This window comes from Megalops cyprinoides, chromosome 10 (genome assembly GCF_013368585.1).
Source record: "Megalops cyprinoides isolate fMegCyp1 chromosome 10, fMegCyp1.pri, whole genome shotgun sequence".
Classification (NCBI taxonomy): Eukaryota; Metazoa; Chordata; class Actinopteri; order Elopiformes; family Megalopidae; genus Megalops; species Megalops cyprinoides.
Window position 1 is genome coordinate 32,109,160 of NC_050592.1, and position 26,903 is coordinate 32,136,062.

Here is a 26,903-nt window from a genome sequence, read left to right on the forward strand (position 1 = left end):
TAATGACCCTCTGTTTCACCCGGATGCCTTTCTGATTCTCTGCTTCACCATGGGCTTGACTGTGTGGGGGATATCCTTCCTCAACATACTCTACACTGCTGTTTCAAAATGCATTTACACCCTTTTCAGATTAAGCACAGGCAAATTTCACATCCTGCATTTCTGGCAGCAAGAGATGGATCACAAAGTGTGACCCAAAATGTCTCCTAGAAGCTAGAGTAACACCTGCACCCCTTGACAGTAGCACAAAAGACATTAAATCACCTGTCTGTGTCTGCCTGGTATCCCTGAATAGAACTGAATGAAAGTCATCTACCACAAGTGAATATGCCTCCTGTAAAGCTCAAACTATGATGGAGGTTTAATCATTTCTTGCCTATGACTAAAAGGCTATGGTGGGAAGGGAGGGCGGAGGGACCCCAGTGGTGGTTTCCACAGCATTAGCGCCCCATGGGGGCGTCGGATTAGCAGGGCGAAGGGGGGGAGCTGGTCTCTGCTGAAGGCCTATGGTAAGTGCATCGGGCAACATGTTTACATGGGGATCAGCAAGGAACACCAGCACCAGTGACATTCAACACCCTCCACCCCTCTCACACCCCCTGCCTGCCTGCTTTCAGCAAGGCTGACAGAGCTCCACACCGCAAACAGGACAAACACACTCACACTCACACCCAGTATAAGTCCTTAACAGTGGCTCCCCAGTGGCTCGGTCATCTGAAAGCACTTGCTCTATAGCTCAGACATCACCAGAATGAATCTGGGCTCAAGAGCAGGGCTCATAACCCAAAGGTTATGGGTCTTATTCCCAGCTAGACCACTGCTGTTGTACCCTTGGGTAAGGTACTTAACCCTAATTACCTCAGTAAATATCCAGCTATATAAATGGATAACATAAAAACAGTAAGCTGTGCATGTCCCTGTGGATAAGAGCGAATACAATGTAATGTAAAGCAGTCATTTTCCCACCATGGCAGAGGAGGTAGCAGAGGAGTTTCACTGGCTTTGTCTGGAGGGAGGGTCACGTTGGCCCGGCTTTCCCAGGTTACCTGTCCCACCTAGCAACAAGGTCAGGTGCATAATAAGGAACAGGGCTGTTGCCAATGAGAGATGCACCTCCAATCTGCGTCTGCCACACCACAGCAGACTGTGTAGTGCACTGTGCCAGTGATGGTGGTGCACCTGAGAGCCAAGTTTAAACTTCAGCTGGCAATGGCAAAAGATGGAAAATTTATATATACTCACATATGTAAGTGTGTGTGTGCCTCTTTCTGTAAAAAATGGTTGATGAGAGAGCCACAGTGTAACATACAAAGGTTAAGCTGGGAAAAGATTATAAATAAAGCAAAACAAACATACAGAAAAAACATTAGACCATCTAAAAAAAGCTGCTGTAGCCACATGCTTAGTTTGAATGGGGTCTGGGTTCCTGGGCTGACTGCTGAGGGAACAAAGGCAATGCTGACTCTGCAACATGGCCTGTGTCCAGCCTAGTGAAGTGGGAAACGGCAGTGATGTCATCAACAGGCGTCTGCGTGGCCTTCTGCGAGAGATGACCGAATGGGCCGCTCTGAGGACTCTGTCTGCCACCTGCTCATCTGACTGACAGGTCTATGTAGGTCAGCTGATATTGAGTGCTGAAAACTTCATTGACACCACTGAGGGTGAGATGCTCTAACCAACTCTGACAACAGAGTTTCTCAGTCCAGATTTAGCACAATATCACTACCTAGATTCCATACAGGAAATGCCTGGTTTGAACCTTCAAACCATCAATCATCATAAATGATGGTTATAATGGTGTCATGTGAGAATGGTTGGGCATTCATTAACCAACATTGTTGTCTGAGATTTACACAATAGCACCACTGCTGTGAGTTTTTTCTCCCAAATGACTGGAACTGTCTGTAATCTTCGCTGCCACTCACTCTGAATATCAATACAAACTGTGAACATTCCAGTAGAGGATTCCTCTCCATTTCTATTTGTTTCTGTCCCTTACCCATAAAAGTACCTATAAGCCATTAGGCGTGTCTGGAAATGGACAGGGAGCCCAGTGTAGAGGGTGTGGCCATGCATTACATCCTGTACCAGCTGGGTGTGGCTCTGGCCCACTGTGACCAGGTAAAGGATGATGCTGTTAACTGAAAATGGATGGACTCGTTTATCAGTCCTTGTCATAACTTTAGGACAAGGAAAGAGGCCTCTATATTTTATGAAAAATACCAAAGAGAGCTCATTTTTCTAGCGACACAGCCCCCCTCCCTTCAGCATAGCTGACATAATTCAGCATTTCCGGTTTGCAGTGTTCACAAGAGAAACCGTGTTTGAAATGTGGGAGTTAGTTTATTTAAGAGTGCATTTTTTAAAGTAGTGTTTAAAGAGCATTTCAAAGCCCCAGCAGTAAAGAGAAATGAATGGTCCCAGTGGGGATATATTTTATGCAGCACTTCCTGCTGCAAGAAAAATGTTCGAAAACCCTCCAGTTCTCCAAACTAGTACCGTATATGGCACGCAGCGCTGGTCCCAGCGGCAATCTCCTTAATCGCTTAAACCAGTCAAAAGCATAGGATGTTGCATCATGCTTCAAACCCACCAATCAGGCCACTCCTTCTCTCCCATTAATGTCTACAACACAATCGTTAACAAACGGAGAAAAATAATGTTTTTAAAATGTATTCAAAATTAAAATTCTACACCACAAAGAGTGACGGCTTCAAATAAGAAGACAACATTAGGTGGAAGCGCCCAGACTGGTGTCCTGATCCAAAAAGCAAAATGTTGGGTATTGCTGAACCAACACACTGAATGGGAGCCATGCTTCCCTGCCCGGGTGTTATTGAGGAGAACCTGTGGCATTTGCAAGGTGACATTTTCCACTGCATGTTTAATTAAAGCTCAGCAAGGCCTCCCGCTACAGCAGCGACTGAAGCTATTTATCAGGCTGCTGCCATGCCGAAGTAGTTAATCTAACCAGAGGTTGTGAGAGGTCAGCCAAACAGAGCTGAATAAGAGCCACATATTCCCAGTGGCTTCCTTTTAGATCGTACTCCTGAATAGGAGAAAAAAGAAAAGAAACCAGCTGTTGTACTGCTGCGTATTGTTCTGACAGACCCTAGTACAGCACATGCCATGCTCTACTCTCCAAGTGCCTGACGTCTCAAGCACAAGGACGTTTTAGCTTCCGAGTGGCAGCCTGAGAGGCTTTCTCAATGCTGGTAGCTGGAGAAGAGGGGCTTGGACACAACAAGCACACATCTAAAATCCAGCTAAAGAAGGCTCTCTGTGCAGGGAGATGCAGGAAACTGGCACCCTTGTTGCGTCTTTGTACTTCAGTAGTTTTAGAGCAGGGAGTTGAAAGCTTATTTTGATGAAAGCTCTCCCCTCCTCCTCCTCCCACACACACACACCCACACGCATACACACACGCACACACACACGCACTCGGCCGCGCTCAGTCCTACTTGCTGTGCCATGCCGAGCCTAAAGGGGCCGTGCTGCTGAGAAGTCCACAGGAAGTGTTGTTTTTCCCCTCCAGCTTTGCTTAACCTTTTGCTCTCGTATCGATAAATACCGCTGTCGCCAGGAGCCGGGCCTGGTCCACGGGCTCTCCATCTCTGTGAAGGCCAGAAAGGAATCGAGCAGACATATGCAGCATGACCTGCACAACGCATGGTGGGCACCACAATCATACACACACACACACACACCCCCATAAACACATACAATACCAGTCAAAAGGTTGGACACGCCTGAAACATGCGTTCAAAGACATTTTGATCTAAAGACTTATGCTTAAATGATTGAAATTTGTTTCTCAGACAAATATAAATAGCGAAGTTGATGCCTATGTAGGAATTTCTGTCCACGCATAGACACACATACACACACACACACACATCCAGAGAAGCACACCAGCACAGTGTGTTTACTCCCAATGTTGCCCAAACCCCTCATCAGAAGGCTGGTGTGCGTGTGTGTGGGTTAAAGTAGAACATGCAGTGATGGATGTCATCACAAACAAACTGTGCACAGTCAAATCAGAGAGGAATGCCTGCTACTGTAACAGTCACCGTGCTATTGGCACTGTGCTGCTCTAACCAAACGCAGAGCAGTGCGCAGAGCGCTTCCCTCCTGCATACACACGCCAGCCTCTCTATCCTGCTGTATAATTACAGCCGCGGGGCTGAGGAAGGCTCCCCACGCCTCCCGCTCTATTGCGCGGGGTTTGGACCACGCTGCACACTCTCCCGAGGCTCCACTCTCTCCTAGGCCGACCTTCCGCACGGGTCGCTCTCTGCACGGCTGTGTGAAGGAACGCACCGCAGGGTAGTCAAAACCGCCATCCCTGTTTTCTCAAGAACACCGTCCAAACCGCTGGAGAGAGAGCGAGGAGGGGTGAAATCCACACTCCTCTCCAGGTGATGTGCCGAAGGGGACACGGAGCGGGTGCCGCTGTGACGCCTGTGTGTCCTTGGCCGCCGGCCGCGGCGGTGTGGGTGTTTTTCCTCGCGGCCGACAGGCCCACAGTGATGCGTGCAGGGAGATCTGTACGCACTCCTACATGTGTCTTGCCTTTTTTTTTTTTTTTAACCCACTGCTCACCAGCTGTCACGATTCCAGCCCACTCAAACCCCCCAAGCCACTTTCATCCAAGAACCCCACCCCCCCGCTCCAACTCCTCCAAGGGTTCTATAGATAAAGAGAATCCCAGCGTCACCACAGTGATGACTGGACTGAAGATGTGCTGTCCCTTTCAGTAAGAACCCGTCCCCCGCCCCTCCTTCGTTGAACACGCCATCAGAGACCGAGGACAAGGGAGCCGAGTTCAGCCTCTGAGTCTAACCTGCAGTGGCTTCCCCTTCAGCAGGGGTCAGGCTATACATCCTCGCCCTGCTCCGCCTGGGCCCTGACGCCCGCAGTGGCGCGCTGTCACCTGTAATTGGGCCGTCGAGGCGTTAAGCGGCTCAGCGCCTCCCTCCTGTAGGAGCGCTATAATTACGAGCTGCCGCGCGGTGTCTCACAGTGATAGAGCAGGGTGAGGAGAAGCAGGCCAATCAGACACACACACTCTCACACATGCACACGTGCACACACACAACCTCTGCTGAGCCTTTAGTTTAGTCTGTTTCCACTAATGTTTCCAAAACATTTCAGTAAACACATCACCCATGACCGAAACCCCAACTGTTGATCGGTTTTTGCTTCCTCCACCAAAATACTCACTTGGCTCGTGAACATTGCTTTGCCAGCAGAATCTCAGCAAACCCCAGGAAGTATCTATAGCGTTCACAACATGATAAGTCACATAAAGGGGGGAAAAACACCAACACAATTTAAGAGTACCTATGGATTTTGACAAGAAGGCGTGAATTCCTCAAGAAGGTATGACAAACTGCAAAGTGAGGGCTGAGGGGGATTACACAGTAAGGTATTTATTTGTCAAGTAGAGCCAGTCTACGGAGCTGCAGAGGCAGCAAGACCATGTCTCTCTGTGTAACTTTACTCTTGGCAGACTGTGGCAGGCCGTGGTCCAGGCGGTATTCTCTAATCCATAGATTAGCAGTTCTCTCATTCCTGTCATGGCGCTGGACTCCCAGCCAGCCAATAGAGGGAAGAGCCAGCCCACTGGGGGTTGTCTGAATAGCCTGCGTTTTACTCTGCACTCCGTCTCTCTCTCCTCTTCATCCATCTCTCCCCTACTCATTCCCTCATTCTCTTGCCGTCTCTCTCTGCTCTCCATCCCACTCTATTGCTCTTTCTACTCTGCCCCTCATTATTTCTGTCTGAGGGAGTCCAGAGTTTATTAAAAACATTCTTAACAATTATTATCACTCTATCCATTTACACAGCTAAATATTTTACTCAAGCAATTCTGTAGTGCTCCACTGGTGAATTGAACTGGCAATCCCTACAGGTTCTCTCTCCCCTCTCTATCTCCTTCAATTGCTCTCTCTACTCTCTATTTTTGGTGCTCTGTCTTTATTGTTCTCAGTACAGTTTTGCCCCTTCACTCTAGAGCAGTACCCATGCTGGCATGAACAACAGCCAAAGCTAGCTGCCTTGGCACACCTGCTTAAAAAGGAGAAGGTGCTGAATGCTGGAGCCTGTACCTGTACAGCTTTTCAAGATTACTTTTTTGAGATTCTCTGTTCTGTTTGTCTACCTTAAGCGGTTTGCGGAGGTGAGAGCATTACCTTCCCTCTTGCTTTCCGTGTGTACCTCCTCAGATTTGAGTGCGCCCGCTCTACCCACGGCTCGTTTGTAAGCGGGCCGGCAGCATGGGCACTAGCCGGACCAGTTCCAGCTCTGCAGTGGAAAACGGGTCCCCCACTCACTCCTGCATCTCTTTCAAATCTCTGGGAAGGACACAGACAAACGGCTTAAGCCAGCCTGAATGTGTGAGAAGGAATAAAATATAAATAGATGATAGGTAAACAGATGAAACTTGCTAAATGTTAATTCTTCTGAAAGCACCTTAATGCTTGTCTCTGCTGCTTAGCTGATTGGTCCTGTGCCCAGGTGCAGAGCTGGGTTCTTCATGTCAGTTAGAGCACCCCTCCCTCACATCACGAGTTCAGTGCCCCGACCAGCGTTTCACACAGTTCCTCCCTCACTGCGAGTCTGAGGAGCTGAGAATCTGCTGAAGGAGAGCATGACTACACCCACGAGGCATCCCAGCAAGCCGTGCCAAAGCCCTGTGTGTGTGTATGTGTGTGTTTCTCTTGCTGTATCTGTGTGTGAAAGTGTCTGTGTCTTGTGTATGTGTGCATATGTGTGTGTCTGTGCACGTAACTTCATCTATTTGTATACGTGCGTGTGTGTGTATTTTTGTGTGTGTGTGTGTGTGTGTGTGTGTGTGTGTGTGGGAAAGCTCACAGGGTAGGCTTACAGCAGAGGTTCTGCAGCTGTTGCTCAGGATCGATGACACGCCGTCCAGCAGCCCTGCAGAGAATGTCAAACTGACATAAAGCCACGACTGGCTTCCCAAGTCCGCCACACTTTACTCCATTAATATTTACTCCATTAATGTTTACCTGAGCAGTGGGGTTTATATAGGAGTGCCCTAAGTGACCAAGCTTAGGTGTCCAAAAGCAGAGCCACACCTGGGATTTGAGCATAACACACAACTCATAAAGTTGTCAATACCAGCACCAATCCACTCAGCAGCCCGACACAGCCGTGTGTAATCTGTCAGCTGTGGATCTGGCAACCCATGACAACTTCCTCATCTGCTGGAGAGGAAGGAGCACCAGGGTTACGGTTTAATAACATACCAGAGCCGTTACAGAGCAGAAGAACTCTTTTGAGCATAATTCACATTCCCTTGTACATGAAGTAGACGTAAATACAAAAGCTGGTGCCAAATGTAATGAATGAAATCCATTCTCAAAAAACAAATGTTTTCACAAATCCAGAAATGACACTCATGTTATTGCATTACATCAGTGTCATTGAGCAGATGCTCTCATCCAGAGTGATTTACATAGGTTACAGCTTTTAGATGTCATCCGTTTATACAGCTACAGAGGCAATTGTGGGTTAAGTACCTTGCCCAAGGGTACAACAACAGAGTCCAGTGGGGAATCGAACCAGTGACCTTTCGGTTACCGGCCCTGCTCCTTATCACTACACTACACTGCCACCCATGCCACTGTAAGCATATCAGATCAAGACCAACACAATTATTTACTATACTGCGAGTTGGAATCCAACAGCTAAAAACGCAATTCTCAATGCCCAGGCATCGCATTACAGAGTCACAGTGGCAGCTATGGTCGTTGCTCGGTGACAAGCGAGAGATTACCGAGTCCGCATACCTTGCGCGGCGCCTGGTGCCTGTCTCGGGGGGACGAGCGCGCCTGTGTCTAATTGGGAATGTCTGAGAGCGAGGGAAAGGCTTGAGGGCCCTGTGTGTACAGTCGCACATCTGCGGAGCTCTCCCCGGTCCCTTCTGCCCGTGCAAAGCTCCCTGCACAAATCCTGCCGGCTGGGGGGGAATTCCCCGACAGGGGCGCGCCCGCTTTCACCCCCTCAGATGGGGTATTTAGACAGGGCTTTAGATCCAGCCGCTCATTCCTGAAATTTCTGGAGCGTTGGGAAAAACGACACCGATAGTGACGGGCATCTGAGCAGCTCAGTTCAGAACAAAGGCGCACAGCTTTAGGAGGGGCCGCCAGCTGAAATAAAAACACAATGCCAGAGAGATTGCCGGGGTTTAGCCTCACGCTCTGAAGCATTCGGTCACCACCGCCACTGACAGCCGAACCTGTGTATTTGAGGAGCTATTTCAGCAGTTGCATAACTCATCTGTCAAACTCCCCCACTCTCTGGGTGCGCGCCTGTACACACATAGGCACCAACACACACACACACACACACACAGGTGCACATACAGACACACAGGCGCACACACACATACACACCCACACAGACACACACACACACATACATACCCCTCGCTGTTCACACCTGCCACCATGACAGTGGTGGCAGGCTAGCACCACGTCAGCATTACCTACAGAACCAACCCACAGAGCGCAGTGAGGAACTCGCACAGCACTTCAAAGCCCATTAGAGGCAGCATTTATCAACTCAAAAAAAGCCAGCTGAGGACAGAATGTGATGCATGAGTATTAAGGCTGATTACGTTGGACTGGAATCGAGCGGCGTTTCTCCTTCCCCATTCAGATCAGGTATTTCTGCTGATTTTAAAAGGAGCTGCTTCAGGCTGTCAGGCCCCCGTGGCAGCGGGGTGCACCGCGCCAGACCTCTGTTTTGCCTCTCCATTTAGGGGTATCACCAATGTGAAGAATAAGCGGTGCTGTTATTTAGGAATGTTAACTAAGGGGCACAGAGCAGGGGTGTTTTCTTTTACCCTATTTTTAATCTGGACTGCAACATGGTGCGTGCGGTATTGTGCGAGCTCTCCATGTACCTTCATACCTGAGGAATGGGAGAGAGGCCACAGCCATGAAGGGCCCTTGAGTGCAGAGCTGAGGCATGTGGGTATTGATTCCACATTCAGAGAAACCAGTCAGCTTTATTTGCTGCACTTCGCACCCTTGACCATGTGGGGGCTCCACGCTTTACTACAGCTCAGATCCACAACAGAACAGTAAAGAGACCTGAAAAAGATGATGTTGTCCAGGAGCAAAAAGCATGAGATACATGGCTTAGGGCAGCTACAGGCTTGCAAAGGCAAAAGCCTTCTGGTGACAGATGACACTGCAGAATAAGGCAGGATGTGGTTTTGTGACCGCCAGCGCTGTGCTTGGCTGTGCTGCACCTTGACCACTGAAACCCCAGAAACAAATGTCCCAGCAGCACAGGCATCACCTGACTGAGAGGGGATAGAGAGAGAGGAACGTGGGTTCAGAGGAAACGGACCTGCTTGTTTGGCGAGCGATTCCCCGGGAATGAGAAAGACAGGGGGGCGGTGGGCTCCACAGGAGGGCCTGACAGCTGGGCGTGCATGCTTCGTGTCCCCCCTGGGTGAAAAAACGCTGTCTACATTAGAAACACACGCACTGGAGGGCAAATGGCCGGATGATCAAAGCATGGGGCAGATGCTTCGCGTCAACACTGCGGTCTCGGGCGCCACGTGCCTCCCATGGCCGGGGGGTCAGAGAGTGCAGAGCGGGCACTCCAACAGTCACCGGCACTCTCCCGGCTGACTGTCCGCAAAAGGAAGCCCCACTCCTACAGATTATCAGTCGCAAAAAACATGTGTCGGGTCACCTGATCCCTTTGCAAAAGGACAGGGGTGCTTTTTTAAGGCGTGTTAAGGGTGATGCTTACTGAAAATAACAATGGCTGGCATGATGGAAATAAAAGGTGATATTGATACTGTGCCCCTCTAATGGAGGCGAGCCGCCCGGCTGCGCTATCAAAATTGAGATGTGTATGTTCTCATGTGGGAGCCCACCCCATGGGGGTGAAGAGAGGAGTCCATTATTTCAGGTGGTCTGGAAGGCTTCTGTTATTGCGGCATGCATTACAGGGACCGGCTGCTGAGAGTTTCACTCTCGCACTGGGCTTGTAGCTGAAACGGGAAGTAGTATTTTCTCAGCATTGCTGAGCTGCAACTGCCCACCGGAGTCCGTCAGTCTTCCGCTCAAATGAACGAAGACAATGCTGATGTCCATCCCAGACATTAACAGCTATCGACCAGCAAACTCACATCATCCGACCAGCTGAATCATCACACTTCAGCAAAACACGATCAATTCTCTGGAAGATAATATCTTATCACTCCAGTGAGATTTCATTTTATGGCTTTCATAACACTATATTTTGTTGTTTATGGTATTAATACAGCTCAATCACTGAAAACAACTAAAATTGGAATTATGGTGTGGCACGTCTGTTTCTTAGTTACTGTATTAATCAGTATTATTTTTACTTGGTTTGAGGGTGCGGAGGACTGCCAGGATTATAAAACAGGATCTCACAGCAAAGGCAGGCTCTCTGTGTTTACCAGGTTCCTGCCCCTTTCAGAAAGCACACAAGCTTGATGCAAACGGCAATTAGGCCACTACCTTTTCTGTAAATATTTCAGCAGCCCATACATTATTTACTAGCTATGATTAAGATGACATGTTGGATTTATGTACCTGTGTGCCAGCTATGTAGGTCATCACCCACCAGCTTTCACTCATGAACATACTTTGAATACTATAATGAAATGAAACCAAACCTGCAAATGCCCAGGTTAATAAGATTTCCACTGTAATGACATTGAAGGAGATTTCCATAAGCACTACATGACATTGTCCAGCCAAAGACCAGTACAATCCTTGTTCCTCCTTCATAGTAACATTAACAAATTTACTTGCTGTCATTGCCCTTATCCAGAACGTCACATATTACTGAAGAAAAGCCAACCATAAAACCACAAAAATGCAGGAACAGTACATCCCAACCCACAGCGTACAACTAACCTAAAATGAGACACGAAGCCATCTCAGCCAAGATGTGGATCTTTATGTTAAATATAAATGTAGCCTTTGTTCAGTAAGACATACATACACGCGCATGCTGGCAGTACCAAAGGTTGCTCAATGCTAAGTCAGGCATGAGGCTGCACAGAAAGTGCCCCTCTTATCTCTAGCCTTGTACCCTGCTCTCCCATCATTCTCTCTGGTAGGCTGTGTATTCCCTACAGGCCTAATGTGTGAGAAGACTCCCACAGAGATAGTGCAAGTCGGCCAATTTACCATTTACCACTCACCACGTATTCATTACCTCCCTGCTGTAAAAACCTGTAGTTTTGCTATAGTGAGGAGGTGCAGCTAAGTGGTTTAGTGGGGATGGGCCTGGGGGAAACATCACTGTAAAACAGTTTTTGGAAGTGGTGCTGGCAAGTCAGTTGGACGCAGTCTTGCTCACGGACCGTGTGACCAACGCTCCAGTGCAGCAATGGGGACACTGTGCTGCAGGAGGCAGCGCCTTTTTGAGATGTTTGAGATGTGAGATGTTTGAGATGTTAAACGGACTTGCATTTGTTCTTCAACAGACATGACCTTGTACTTATCAAAAGAGGCAATCTGTTGAAACCAGTGTCCTGGTGAAATTCCAAAGATTGGCTTTCCCAATTTTCTCACCTAGTCAACTCCCTTTGCAGTTGATTGGCACTGCTATTCCTTACATGCTCTATCTGGCTTGTCCCCCACCATGTCATTGCTGCAGGAGAATCAAGTTATTAGCTGACCCTTCTAGTCAGTTACAGGTTAAGTGAGAGTAAAAGGAAAAAATAAACCTACTTATTCATCTCTACATTCACATCAATATCTATCCAATTCTCCTGCTGCAAATGGCACCACCGATACATACATTTGCACTTACTCCTTTGAGAACAAGAAAGGAAGCAAATGCTAATTTTCCATAAACACCCAGCTCCTCCATCTCTCTCAGTCCTTATTGTGCGGTAACGTTCCACGGGGAATGTCGCTCTCCCATTTCTTAACATAATAAATATTCATGGTTTCTATAGAAGGCAGGCTTTGAAATGCAGATGGGGCCTCTCCTCTGCTGCCTGTGTGACATGGGGAATAAAGACTAGCCTGTAGTGAGGAGAACACAGCCAAGCTGTTTAGCAATCCTGGGCCCGGACCTCCGCAACAGGCTTCATCTAAACCCCAAAAACCCCACCGAGGGGGGCGCATGACAGTTGAGCATGACAATTTCAAGTTGATAGCTAATCAAGTGTGATGCTTTATGATATAGACATAGTTACTGAGAGTTTCATGCTGCATCCTGGAAGCACTGAATATGCCCCCCCCCCCAGTGGGTAGCATAAGCTTCCAACCAGAGCTGTTCACCAAAGTAAATGAAAATAAAACCCTGCTGAAGAAAAGTTTCTAACATACGTGAAGAATTGTGTAGAACAGCATATTTTGGGTAACTGTGCTATTTGTACATGGTGTCATTGTTTGGGAACCAAACGAAAAGCTAGACAGCTGAGGCAAAGCTCAAACTGAAAAAAGAGACACTGCAGCTAAGTTCTGTGCATGACAAATCAATACAGCGTGACCCGCCGAGGAAAAGCAAGCCTTTCTTTTCGCTCGATTTTTCAACAATGAAATCTGAGAGGCAGGTTCTGGGCTTACAGGATGTGCTTCAGAACATGTGGTTGTGTGTGTAAGTGCCGGATGATATGAAACATACCAATCTGAAATCTTTGGCCGCAGTGCTCCTTTTAAATTTTGTGAACGCCTTCTCAGTAACACTCTGCGTACACAATGAAATTAAATATCAAATAATAAAACGAAGACATTTTTACAAGATTGAAGGAGACGATGCAGGACTCCAGGTTGAGGGGACTGTGGAGAGTGGCTTCATGGCTGATTTGCGCTGATGTTACGCTCTTTAAATCCTGTTTTCCATCCAATAACTGTGAAACAAAGAGAGACGCGGTTTTCATGGCCTCTTTCTCAACTGCCCAAGAGGTAACACGTTGATTCAGAACACATGGGTTAGATGCATATTTTCACATTCTGCTTTGGGTTTTCATGATTTTGGGACCGCTTTAGAACTGACCGTGAAGTATGCTTTCCCAGTTTGGAATGTAGCTCCAGCCTCGGCTCGGATGTACTGAGCAATGCTCAGCACCAGTCGTGGTGGTCAGTTCACCCAAGGGTTACATCAAGGGCCAGACTCAACTCAAACACAACGTATCCTCAAATCGAGTGTGAAGTTTAAGCTGATGCTACTTTTTGATGTCTTCTGATGCACTGTGACCTCAGTGGTGGCTGAAGTGGAAAAATGTAGGAGCAAGGGGCTCGTCTTGAGTGTAGGATGAGCCCTACAGCTCAGGATTGAATTTGGCTGTGTCATCAGCAGACAATGACACAAGCCCAATGTTCAACAGGCCACGGCAAAGCAGGGCTGCACAAAGGTTGGCTCTGAAAAACAATCACACATGCACACGGATGCACACAAACACACTGCAACACAAACCACCAGCAAACAGTCAGTGCTATTCAACCACAATACCCCTTCCTCTGCACACCTTCACACCTCACACCTCAGCTTCCACATTCTAGAATCTCCCTCATCCCTGCTCTCTGCTCCACTCTAAACTGAGGTGGTTCCATTTGACCCTGCAGGTCTCCTCCGATTGGCTACAGGGCAGGCTGGGAAGGTAAACCCCACCCTGCCGGGTACTTGTGCACTGTGAGGTTTATCAAACTTCCAACAATGCACAGCTGCTGCTCCACAGCCCCGAACTGCACAAACCAGAGGCCTTATCAGACCCACACAGGCAGAGAGGCGGGGAAAGAGAGCTGCCATGCTATCCATGACAGGAGACCCCCAACGCTGACCAGGCCATCACACCCAGCATGTTGTGCTGTACCTGCCCGCAGTGCGCGTTCACCACTGGCCTTCCACCTTCTGGCTCCTCCTCGAGTGTGTAACTTAGACTGGGACACAATCCTAACTTTGATCTGCTCCCTAATTAAAAACTGCACAAATTTGCCGCCAGTGTGCGGGCCTATCAAAGCAGAGCTTTGCAAACAGTCAGATATTAACATCAGGTTCCTAGCTGCTCGTAACTGGCAAGGCAGGTGGCCTTTGAGCAAGCAAATAAAGGAAATCATTGTGTGTTTACACAAAGGTGCGATGCTAAGCTGGGAAACCGTTTGCTGTGCTGTGTGCCACCCTGCGATGAAGTGGCTTCTTATTGGGTTCATTCTAAATACAGCAGTTTTAAATATTCAGACCAACCAGTCTTCTCCGCACACTCGAGCTCTCATTCTTGTGCTAACCACAAAATAGGTCACGTACGTACGCCTCGGTAGAGTGTCACGACATTAGAGTGAGGTGGTGGGAAGGAGAGCAGTTACAGCACACAACATGCAGAAAGAGGAAAGCTCCTTCCCAAAGAGGCTTGGGCTTTCAGCACCTCTATTCCACTATTCACACATCTCACTCAATGCAACATCAAATTACATCCTAACTCTGCTTCTCTGGCATGCTGGGTCTTTTTTCTTCATTAAAAAAAGTGTTTTAAAGAGGATCTTAAAAATACATGAATGATGTCACCGTCATGAGTATTCTAAGATTCTGCTGGTGCTGCCTTTTCAGATGTGAATGCAGTATATGTATGCACAACACAAATAGATTGGTTTCTAAGAACTGTGGCATTACCTGGTGGTTCACAATAAATGACTTAATCTGAAGCCGACACTCTAGACATAGTGTACTACAGAATTTCCACGGAGTGATGTTAATCTGCAAACAGGGTGAGGCATTTGCAGTCACATGGTCCCTGCGGGGGGTCTTTGGCAGCCAGGCGGAGGAAGCAAACAGCCTCACTGCAAACACGAAGAGGGGAGGCACAGAGCCCCCCCAACCCCGCCCCCCCCCGTACGCCTTCCCTCAGCGGCGTCCGTAAATCGTCGTAAGCGCCGCTCCGTGACGGCTCATATCACCATATAAACATGGCCGTTCGTCATAACGCCACACACTGACAAACTGTTTGACGGTACGGTGGAGGAGCGCCAGATACTTCACCACAGCGCTCCCACTGCACTCCTGCTTTATGTGACACGGCGGACAAACAGATGTCGGGCCAATTCTAAATGTGCTACTTTGTCTTACGGCATGAAACCCGTTCACCTGTTGACCCTCAGACATCAGTGTTTCTTCATTTTAGAGTTTAGTTCTGTGACAGTAAGACCTTTTTTCAATGTTTTCACAACAGCAGGTTTCCCCAAAGAAGACCCGAGATGGTTCAATGATACGAGTGCGTTATCTAAGCAGTTAAGGGAAGTTGAATTCCCTCCAATTTACAGATCCTAACTAAGAGATTCACCTGTCTTATTAATGGATCAGGAATGAGTACATGCAGTATGAAATGATGAGCCAGAAATGGGGACTGCTGCCCAATTCAAATGCTCACAGCTCAATAATCTCAAACCCTTAATGTGTGGATCTCCTGTGCTGCTGTAGGTCTATTTTGTCCTGAGCTTTGACAGGGAGACAGAGCAGATACCGGGCGGGTATGCGGCATGGTTAACCCCCTCTCACCTGGTGCCACACTCAGTGAGGCCGGGCAATCCTGAGGTCAGCTCGTCTCTCAGCCGGGGCAAATCCTCCCTGGGGTCCCTCTGGGTTTTGGTGCCTCTTCAACAGAGGTGCACGCCACCTGCCAGGGAGAGTCAATGACACTGGCTCAGGCAACACCGCCGCGCCCATTCCTCTCAGCGAGAGGAGAACTTCCACACTGCATACGACAGTCTGGGCTGGAACGTGGTCAAACCACCACTCTTAAGCTGACCACGTTTTGAACCCGGAACTGATGTGTGGTGGTTTTGCGCTTAGGGGGATGTGAAAATTAAGTCACTGTCTCCTGATATCCGAAATGCCCACAAAAGCCCACAAAGAGGGGGGCTGCATGGAAAAGGGTTACGACCAGTGGGATGGAGAGAGCTGAGGATGACTTATTAACACAGCCCTGATTAGCGGAAAGACATCCGTCTCACACATACTGACAATGTTTATACATCGAAGTGGAGAGTATTTGTACATTATACAATGGTATTCAAGGCCTTTCACATGGGCAAACACAAATCGCACCCTTAGTCCCCTTAGTCTGGTTTGTGCTCTCAGTTTGATGGGGAAAGGTTTTACACCATTTGAACCCTGCATCAATATGCATTTGCTAACTTGCAGTAATTTTAGCTATGGCTAGCTACAATGTTTCACGTACCAGGCCGAGATAAGCCAAGAGCTGTATACTGTGTTCCTCTGTACATACCAAGCAATACACCCAGAATAATCAGGTTTTTCAGATGATCCTGAAAAAGCAGGCGTAGGCGCTGTGGATATTACCAGGAGATCTATAAAGAGGAGCACTGACAGGCTAATGACAGTGAGAGAAAGCGCCTTCCCATTGCAAGTCATGATTAAACTATTGTGGCTATAGTGACATGCGTAATGTGGCACAAAAACATGCCCTTGTTCACCACCACATCGCACACGTGGGGCCCCACTCTCACTAGCATCTGGACCATTCTCTGCTGCCCAAATTCAACACGGGAATGAACTGAAGCTGTGTCCCAATCCCAGCCGGTTCCGTTTCACGCCTCTCTCGCCTGGAGCTGTTCTGAGGTGAACGCCTCTCTGCAGTCCCTGTGCAGCGGTCCCTTTTTTCATTTTTGAATACAGCAGTGTGGGCGTAACACAAAAAACAAAAAAAAAAAAAACAAAAAACTTTAATCGCTCAATTCACAATATGAAGGCATGAAAGCCTTGAAATATGACACTGCATCTTGGCAGTCTGTAAAGCTAGGCCTGCCTACTCACTGCAGTCTTCTGCTTAGCCGGTTCCACTAAATACCTTTGCAGGCGCTTCACTGGGGGAAGGACCAACTGCAGCAGACGATTAGAGCCATGTGAAGGCGGACATAATAAACAAAAACTGTGTTATATCTGAACGGCCAGGGCTCTCTGCACTCTTGCTTTTGGGTCCTGCTCTTTTCAACTAAGCAGGCTAAGACAAACTCAAAGGTATATCAATCACTCTGCCCTTCACTGCCCTTAAGTGATAACACATTCAGGCCCGAGGAGCGTGACTTGACCATGAGCGTGACTAGACCATGACCATGAGAATTCAGCAATTCCCCTCAAGGGCTTTGCTGAACAAATGAATATGAACCCTCATGTCACCATCTCATCCTTGGCCCTGGGTTCAAATGAGGATCAGACGCTGCACATTACTGGATATGACTGCATTATGGTCACAGTTAACAGGAGGTGGCACACTGTACTGTGGTCGACATATTTGCTCTAACCCAAAAAAACTGAACCCAGAGAGAGACCGTAGTTGTGGTTGCTGTATGAGCTGGATTAATGAGGAAAAATGTCTAAAAGGTGAATGTGATTTTAACATGTGTGTCAAGCACATAAAGTGGATCAAATCCATTGGCAGTGGAAAAGATTGGTTCAGAAGGGTAAGTGAAGCTGGCTGCATTATCGGCTGGAAAATCAACATCCTGCTGTTTTTGCACAGCGCTCCAGAAACACAGGAATGGCTCTCAGAAAACAAAACTGTCACTGCAAAGTAATGGAGTTTCATCAATTTGAACCAGGGAACATTTACATGACAAAATCTACACTGACGAGACAGAACGGACTTGGGGTGGAAGCCTGGCTGCATGGCTCTTTAGAGGGAACGCTTACGTCTGACAGCCAGGCTATGAAACTCAATGCCACAGAAAGGAAGCTGAATCCTCAGTGAGTTCCTGTAGAATTGTGTGGCTGCTTGAAGCCAATCGCAGATCACCGAACCAACGAGGTCGACCCGTGGTAATGAACAAGCGTCCGATTGACAGCTAACTGCCACCTCCAGACCTCACGTCCTTTTTTCAGGAAGTCAGAAACAAAGGACGTGACTCGAGATGGGAAAAGAGGCACATTACAGTCATTCAAACTGGCGTAGTTGGTCAGCTTTCACTGTGGGAAAAAAGTTCTTTCCAATACACCAGCGGTCAGGCCAGCACAATGGGCACGCCGATGAGGCTGGAGAGAGCGCGTCACACAGCAACAAGGATAAAAACAGGAAGTGGAGAACGACACTCGTACGTCACCACGTCTGCAAGACAGGAGCCGGGCATGGAATGGAGGCCGTTCCTTCGTTCTGTGTTTCTCAGCGGAGTGACGGGCCTGGGCTAACCTAGACGCCGTGTGACAGGTGGATCTGCTGTGCCTGCAGGGACACATAAACGCGTCCTTGGGAAGGACCCAATGACCCGGAAACCCGAAAACCCAGCCCTGGGAACTCGCAGGCTATCACATGACTCTCCCAGTTCTGCAAGTGGCAGGGGGGAGCATCGACCCACTCAAGGCCTTTCTGGCCCGCTAGTGCTAACCCCCGTGTGACCCTGCCCCCGTTCCACCGCCAGCGCCGATCGTCCCCGTAACTGTAATCGCACCGAGCAGAGTAGAAGACAGGGGATCTGCCAGCGGAGCGCAGTGGGGCGAGAGGTTAGCACCACCACCGCCACTGAGAGCGGGCCCTGTCCATAAATTACCGGCCGCTCTTCATTAACGGCAGAATCGGCTGGGACATGTGTCATTTTCTCTGCCCGCAGCCCAGGTTACCAAGAGGAAGCTGAAACTAATCAAGGCAGACGCTTCTTTTCTTTTCCTTTTTTTCATTGAGATTCCTGTTGCATCAGCACTGATAATGGTTTCCTTGGTGACGGATAACATTTCCAGCCGCAGATTCATTTGCTTTTAAATCGCACTGCTCCTGCGGGAGGGGAAGAAAGTTAGGTTGCTACTGCTGTGGAAAATAAAAAAAACAAAAAAAAAACAAATAACTGCTCTTCTCTGAGCAACATGGCTTCATGGCTTCATGGCTTTACTCTGCACAGAAAGAGACCCACTCCAAAGTGTTTGACCCCATGCACATCTTACAGGGACACTAATACTATATACAAAGAACAGGACTCACGAGCAGTGCTCTTTAGAAGGCATCACATGTACTGTACTTCATATATACTGTAATGCTTTGCATTACACCCTTGTACAGCCGAATAGTTACTGAAGCTTGCTCAAGCGTGCCGTCCTGAGAACTGAGCAGCCATAGCAACCTTTGGGTTACAAGATCTCTTTTAACCACTCTGTGGCAATGCTGTACCCAGAGACCTGCAGGGCTTGTAACCCAAAGGCTGCTGGTCTGATTCCCTAGTGGGGCAGTGCTATTGGTCTAACTAGCTAACTAGCTAGCCAGCTGACAGATGTCTAATTTTCACCAGGGGTAGGGGCGTGTGACCACAGACTGCTCAGCACTATTCAACTCTTCAGGCACCTGCAGATTGCTTGGATGATGCCAGTGAAACTGGGCCCATCCTCCAATCGGTACTTAGACCATTGTTGTGCCCTGGAAACCTTGGCGTGTGAGTGTATCAAAGGATTGCGTTTGCGACATACCAGCACCCCTGGGCAAGTACAGGAGTTGTAGTGGTGAGATGAACATAAACTATTCAACTGGCATTTCCAAAAGAGAGCTGCTGTCTTCCAACACAAGCAATACCTGCCCTGATCTGTCTAGATGCTTTCAAATACCCACAGGAAGCATATGAAAGGCAACAAGTAGCATGGAAGTAAAGAGAAAATGCCTTCTATTGTGTCAGCAACTCCTAACACTATAAGCAGAAAATACCGCAAGCTTGCTTTGCATGTGATAATACATGCAGTGGTACAATTTCTGAGTGGAAACAGAAAAATATATAATTTGCCATATGAGTTACACAAACTGAGACTGACCACGTACAGCGTATGCCATCTGTCAGGAGACAGTGAAAGAGGGCTACATAAAGGGAAAAAAAGCATTTAAAAACATAAGCTCTGCGAGTTGCTCTGCATAAGAGCACCTGCTAAGCAACTCCAATGTAATGACACACAGCGAGGGAAACCGAGCAGCTTACTAGAAATGGTGGGCGAGTCACGCTCTGCACTTTACTGCCCAGTGGGCGGAATGGTACCATTCGGAAATCACAGCCGCATCGGTGTTAGCTGGTGACACGCACTGCGACTCTGTGGTTTCACAACCTGCATGGCGCCTCAGCTCCGACACCCGCGGCATTGTGGAGGACGGGCACGGCCCCCTCTCCCCCTGTGCTGGGGGGTGTTTGGTTCACTAGCTAATCTCTGTGTTTTTAAGGCCCTGCCTGGCATGCTGTAATGGAAGGGTTACGCACAAGACAAAAAAAAACAACATATGCCTACTTCACAGTTCTACTGTGTCTGTACTGGTATCAAGTCAAGCAAAGCAGGGTCAGAAATCATTTGTTCCCCTAAATCTGAGGTGCTCTATTTGGACACAGCCTACAACAGGAGTGAATGTGGACAACCATGCAGAACAGAGAAGCTGTAGGTGTTGTCTCACTGAGGAACTGAGAGACCACTTTTTTCCTAATGAGCCTCCAATTGTCAAATGGTTTCTTGCATTTGTACAATGCTGGGGAATCGGGGGAGATCGCTGGATTGGACCCAGACCCTTTTTTGTTAGTTGACTGCACATACGAGTGATCCCATCCCAGACTGTGGTCATCGATCTCACACCATGGGTGCAAATGAGAATTGGGTGAGCTGGGGGGAGGGGGGGGGTGAGTGAGCAAAACCAAAACCATTAAACAGTGTCACACCACACTTGTGAATTGAGCTTTCGGTTCAACCAAGGACTAGAAAAAGGAACACCCCACGGCTGAGAGCTACATTAATGTTCGAGCTGGAAGATGTAGAAATTCCAGATGAAAGGGGATCCATCCCTTCCCATTTACCTGCCTCTAATTCCCTCTCCCACTCCCCACATCCTGGCTGAGCGCAGGGTGTGGGCCTACAGAATAACGGAAGCTGTGCTGAAATGTCAGCCTGTTTTTGCGAGCTTGTGAAAGAGTGCCTACTGAAATGGCAATGGTTTCCATAGATTTGAACACGCATCTCAGCATCTATACTATTGCCTTATGAGGTACTCAATAAACCGTTATCAATGTAAATATCAAATCCCCTCATGTGAAGTGTTAACAATGACAAAAAAAAACACATCCACCAGTTTCCAAAAAGGTTTCCAGCACTTAAACAATAAAGCCTTATCACTGTCCCCAGACAGTGCAGCGCTTAATTAAAACTACACTAATCCCTTCATCCTTAAGGGGACCGCAGAGGCCTGGGGAATTTCAGCAGGCATGCCCAAGTCCCCGGGGAGTGCCGCAAATCTGCCACAAATCTGCTCAGCCAAGCCAGACAAATGGAAAAATACCTCCAACAATCAACGGTCTAAATTCAGGAGCAATGCTCCATAGTATTCACAGCGCAGATGTGTTTCCCAATGAAAAGGACTGACTGCTGGAGCAATGTGGCATGGCAATATGTTGCAGCTATGCTGAAAAAAGTAGTATCAGCATACTAACTAGTTACAGTAACTAATATTGTTAGTCGTCTGTTAGCTGAGTGAAATCTGTTGTTTTACTCAACAACAAACTCGACTATTGTTGTGAAATGTAATTCACAAAAGAAATACTATAATTCACCAGCTTATCATTGAAAGCACATCATAACGTCCTCACTGCTGAGCTAGAGTTACAGTGGTGGTTTGCTTCAATTTACCCTGCCAAACTGACCAGAATATAACATCATTACCTCTAAAAGGCAAAACCCCTGACAGCAAGCTGTGCACCAAAATAATTTCTTTTTTTTGTCACATCCACAGTGCCTCTTGAGCTGACAGTTCAAAGTAACACCCATCAAAAAGAAACTCTGACACCTTAGTTCTCAACTAGAGTGGCACATGCTAGAACGCACACCTCCATTACTATCGAGAGCAGACCACACAGCCTGTGAAATCAAACAATTTCCTCTGTGTGCCACTAGCTATAATTTTACTACATTTTGGCCAAACCCACAGACAGTTCTTCAGTCATCCAGTTCACAGACAGAAAAGCAAACACAACTCTTACAAGAGGGGGCCCTAGCCCTATATTTTGTCTTCTACAATATTTAAAAACTTTTCTGAAAATAAATATCCGCTCACCAAAACTCAGAAGAGACCAGTGCACACACATCTATGCATTCTACAGTCACTAAGTGAAAATGGGAATCTAAATTTAATTTTTGCATAATCTAACACACTAATGTAACATATGTCTTTATTACACTAATCTTGTTTTTTTCTATCTGACATGAGAGTGCTGCTGAATGGTTTTGAGGTAAACACACGCTTTATAAAAACATGCACGTGCTATATTTGGCTGAGCACATGATATCCTTCCATGTATGCCGTAAACAGCACTGTCATGGTGGCTTTGTATCTGCTCCTCTTGCAAGCCAACTGAGCCCATGCAACAAAATGCCCTTCCATCAAAAGGGAGAGTTATGGACCGTAGGTTACAGGACAATATTACAGGCCTTAGGCTACAGGGCAGTATTAGAGGCCTTATGCTACAGGGCAGCATTAGGCACTGTACACTACTGCTACAGGGCAGCCTAAGCAACCATATGCTACAGCTACAGGATAGCAATAGGGACCGTGTGATACAGCTACAGGGCAGCGTTAGGGACCATATGTCACAGCTACAGGGCAGTGTTAGGGACTGTATGCTACAGCTACAGGGCAGTGTTAGGGACCATATGTCACAGCTACAGGGCAGCGTTAGGGACCATATGCTACAGCTACAGGGCAGTGTTAGGGACCATATGTCACAGCTACAGGGCAGTGTTAGGGACTGTATGCTACAGCTACAGGGCAGCATCAGGGACCGTGGGCTACAGCTACAGGGCAGCATCAGGGACCGTGGGCTACAGCTACAGGGCAGCGTTAGGGATTCTATGCTACAGCTACAGGGCAGCATTAGGGACTGTATGCTACAGCTACAGGGCAGCGTTAGGGACTGTATGCTACAGCTACAGGGCATCGTTAGGGACTGTGTGCTACAGCTACAGGGCAGAGTTAGAGGCTGTTAGGGACAGTGGATAATTCTAATGCCTCTTCTGTGATGGCACTCATTTTCATGTAGTGTCAACCACCAGGCTACACTGAGCAAAAAATACACTAATATACACTATATGGATAAAAGTATTCGGATGCATGACCATTACATTGTAATGACATTGTATTCAAATACATATACTTTAATATGGAGTTGGTCCCCCTTTTGCAGCTACAACAGCTTCCACTCTTCCTGGAAGGCTTTCCACAAGATTTTGGAGTGTTTCTGTGGGAATTTGTGCCCATTCATTCTGTAGTGCATTTATGAGGTCAGGCACTGATGTTGGACGAGAAGGCCTGGCTCGCAATCTGCGTTCCAGTTCATCCCAAAGGTGCTCGATGGGGTTGACGTCAGGGCTCTGTGCGGGCCAGTCAAGTTCTTCCACACCGAACTCATCAAACCATGTCTTTATAGTCCTTGCTTTGTGCACTAGGGCACAGTCATGTTGGAATAGAAAAGGGCCTTCCCCAAACTGTTGCCACAAAGTTGGAGGCATAGCATTGTCCAAAATGTGGTATGCTGAAGCATTAAGATTGCCCTTCACTGGAGATAAGGGGCCTAGCCCAAACCCTGAAAAACAGGTGTGGCCAAATACTTTTGTCCATATAGCGTATGTCAAACGTAGAGTATTTCATTGGGTTTTTGATAATTCTTACAAACATTATTTCACAGGTGCTGAAAATAAATGACTAAACAGTGTAAGAAATGAAAAAGCAAAGCACTGAAATTTACTTCTCAGAGATAACTGCAGTAGATTGAATAGAGACATTACTTTACAAAAAAAGCCAACAAACAGCAATAAAAGGCATGACCAATCACAAGCGAGAAACTGGAATCTGCAACACATGTCCAATACGGCTTCACGTTGCTACAGCAACATGTACTGACCAATGTTCTACTATGGCACAAAGTCATTTCCAACAACCCCTTCAGCCAGGGCTCTGCCAGAAAATGTTACTTGTTTCAACGTTAAATTTAGATTAACTCAAATCAGGTACAGCCTTTTTAAGATTCTGTGGGCCTTAAAGTTCACCTTCAGTTTCTAGGTAGTCTGCATACATACATATAGGGAAGGCACTTGTGAGTGATATAATAACGTGTGTCATATGACTTAACGTGTCATTAAAAATTATTCTGTAATCAAACACTAGATCTGCATAGTAGAACTGAGAGTCTGTACTTGCCATCAGAAGAGTGGCAATGTGATCCTATGGCAGTTAACAGTTAACGGTGTGTCTGATGTCTTTGATGCCCCCTTTCCTCATTAAAAATGATTCTGAGTTAAATAGTGCCAGCAGACCTCTAAATTTAGGGAACAAATCATACGGGTTTTATGCATGAATTTATTTTTTAATGCTTGGTTCATGGCAGGCAACCTGACAAAAACTTGACAGCCCCAGAAAAAAAAAGCCTACAGTAAACGCTATTTGTTTTTTTTGTTTGGAAGCTTGTTTGATGTATGTTAATATCATAAGCGTTTTGAAATTAATGCAACAACGTATTTAGCAACAGCAAACCAAAAGACGCTATTGTTATCTATCTGGAGGGACTGCTAAGCAGTATCAGCTGTTACACAGCTAGTTTCAGAAGGTGGTCAAGGCACAGCCTGACCGTATTGTGCAAGGTTCTCTTTAATAGGAAGACATCAGCAACATGCCTGAGGGGCTAACCAGGGATTCTGAAACAGGCTTGGGACAAATCATGCCTATAGGTCGAGTTCCCATGACAAGTTCCCGGCTCCAGGGGAGCACCCTGCGCACGCGAGAATTTCGGGGGAACATTGAAAAAACGCCGAGGAAACGTCAGGCTGTGCATTTCCTGACATTTCGCGCGAACTCTTCCCTTGCGCTAAAACCTGCCATGGAAACCTGGCAGGAGAGCGATATATTAAGTGGTTACCCTTTCAAGAGAGCAAAAGAATTTAAATCACCATCATGCACTTCAGTACACCCTGCAGTGTAAATACCACAATGTGCCTCTCCTACGTCTAAAAATGACACGGAGCGCTGAATATATGAACAGTACACGGTATGATTTGCGGGGGAAAGATGATTCATCCTGCTTTTAAATGTCAATGTCAGAATTGTCCAAATGTCAGTATATGAGCAGTTTCACGAAGACTTCCGCCAGCAGTCTACTTCTACAGCTGGATCAAATTTAAAACGCCAAAAAAAAAAAACACGGCCAAATAATTCGTGGTGTTTTCCTTACAATAGTCGGTTATTTCTTTAATGAGCACCCACAATGTAAACATGTGCGCAATATGGTGCAATTACGTCTTAAAGAGCAGCGCACTTTTGACCCGCACAAGCTTTTCTCTGCGCGAATTTCTGCCCTCCAATCAGGTGCTCACACTCAACCGAGGAGCAACACCGCAAGGACCGGATATGCAGCTATGCGCTTGTTTGCTTTCGTTTGAATGACAGCACAGTAAAATCACTCCTAAACTCTTCGGGGTCTGAAAGCCTCACACAATAAAAATAGCTGTCAAAAGCACGCGATCAGTTCAGACTGCAAAAGCAGCTAGCGATCTACCACAATGCCGAGCTTTTTAAAGACAAGATGCGCTCGCTTTTCCGAACTCAATAAGACAGCGTGAAGTTTGTGCCACATGAATTTTGCGAGAAACAGCGGAAACAACTTGCAAGCTACTTGGCATGCGAGTAGGTGCAATGAATGACGCGGTATAAAATGGGTAACTGATGTTGCAAGATTACCGCTTCAGGATGACAGATGTGGACATGACAATGCACATCTCGCCAAACACATTCGCTTGCTAGGTGTACGGATGCATGATAGCAAAGCGAACAACAGTCACAGTATAGCTAACACGCTGGCTAGTTTTGTGTAAGTATTTAGCCAGCTAGCTACCAAGCTATTTCCGGATTATGGAATATTATCAAATGTTATTATGAATGCAACTAATGGTAGCTAGTCAGCGATCCTGCTACCACTGCACTTCCCATAAGAAGACATCAAACAGTTTTATTGGCTTAGCAGCTACACAGAGAGATAGTTAGATAGCATGCCCAATCTTAACAGAACTTGCACGAACAATTTTCCTATTATCTTTTTTCCTCTGAAATCTTCCAGACAATTGCCATTGTTAGCTATGCGTTATAGCAATTTCCACCAATTACAGGAGCACAAAACACGCAACTTTTGTTTAGCTACAGCCACTATTTATATAATAAAATACTTATTGTTATAACTAGTAAATCACTTAACTTCCTTCCAATGAAACCAATACAATACACACGACTCATTAATGTTAGCTACCTAGCACGCTAGCTAATGTTGGCTAGTTAACAGGTTGGCAAACGAATTAGCAGCTAGCTAAGCTATTTAAAAGAACATATTAGCTAGAAAACTTACTCGGTGAGACTGGTGTCGTTATAGTTCTTTTATGAAGCCCCGCAAAGTTGGTCAATAGCTTCAGGAGTATCGCCGGACTTAGTTTTGCTGAAGGAGATGTCCCGATCGTCGTATTAAATCTCTTGCAGTCCTTGCAGCTGTGCAGTTATAAAAATGCAGCGAGCTGAGACTCTTTTGATGACGTCAGGATGAGGGGGACTGAGGGCGTAGCTGGAGCGATTGGATCGAAGCGCACCGCTAGAGCGACTCTGGGCGCTGGTGTTGTAGCTAGGGCAATAGCTACCCATAGAAGAAACTTAAGATTGGGAAACTTTGGAGCAAAGTTTCAAAATCAGTACCAATTGTTCTATTGATTCCCCTTTATTATGAGCAATATTTAAAGCGAAAGCAAAACATGTAGCTATGAAGGTGGGTTGAATTTATAACAATTTATTATTTTAGTAATGAAAGGATCGTTTTTTTCAGAACTCAGAGATAGGATTCTCCACATTTGAGCTAAATATGTAAGTGTAAAGTTAATTATTTGGTAAT

At 46.9% G+C, this 26,903-nt stretch overlaps 1 protein-coding gene across 3 annotated transcripts in view; it reads right to left on the reverse strand.

The window, feature by feature from the left end:
- The window catches only part of LOC118784644 (neurocalcin-delta A), a 68,592-nt gene extending 42,051 nt beyond the window's left edge, over positions 1-26,541 (reverse strand). Inside the window, exons 1-2 of one of the 3 annotated variants that reach the window (XM_036538993.1) lie at positions 26,373-26,541; positions 15,532-15,649 (exon numbers count right to left, since the gene is read on the reverse strand). The gene's annotated coding sequence lies outside the window, so the exon portion shown is untranslated. Of the gene's footprint in view, positions 1-6,194; positions 6,271-15,531; positions 15,650-26,372 lie in introns of those variants that run through there. The other 2 variants (XM_036538995.1, XM_036538996.1) reach the window with 2 other exon arrangements.
- Positions 26,542-26,903: the final 362 nt, after the last annotated feature.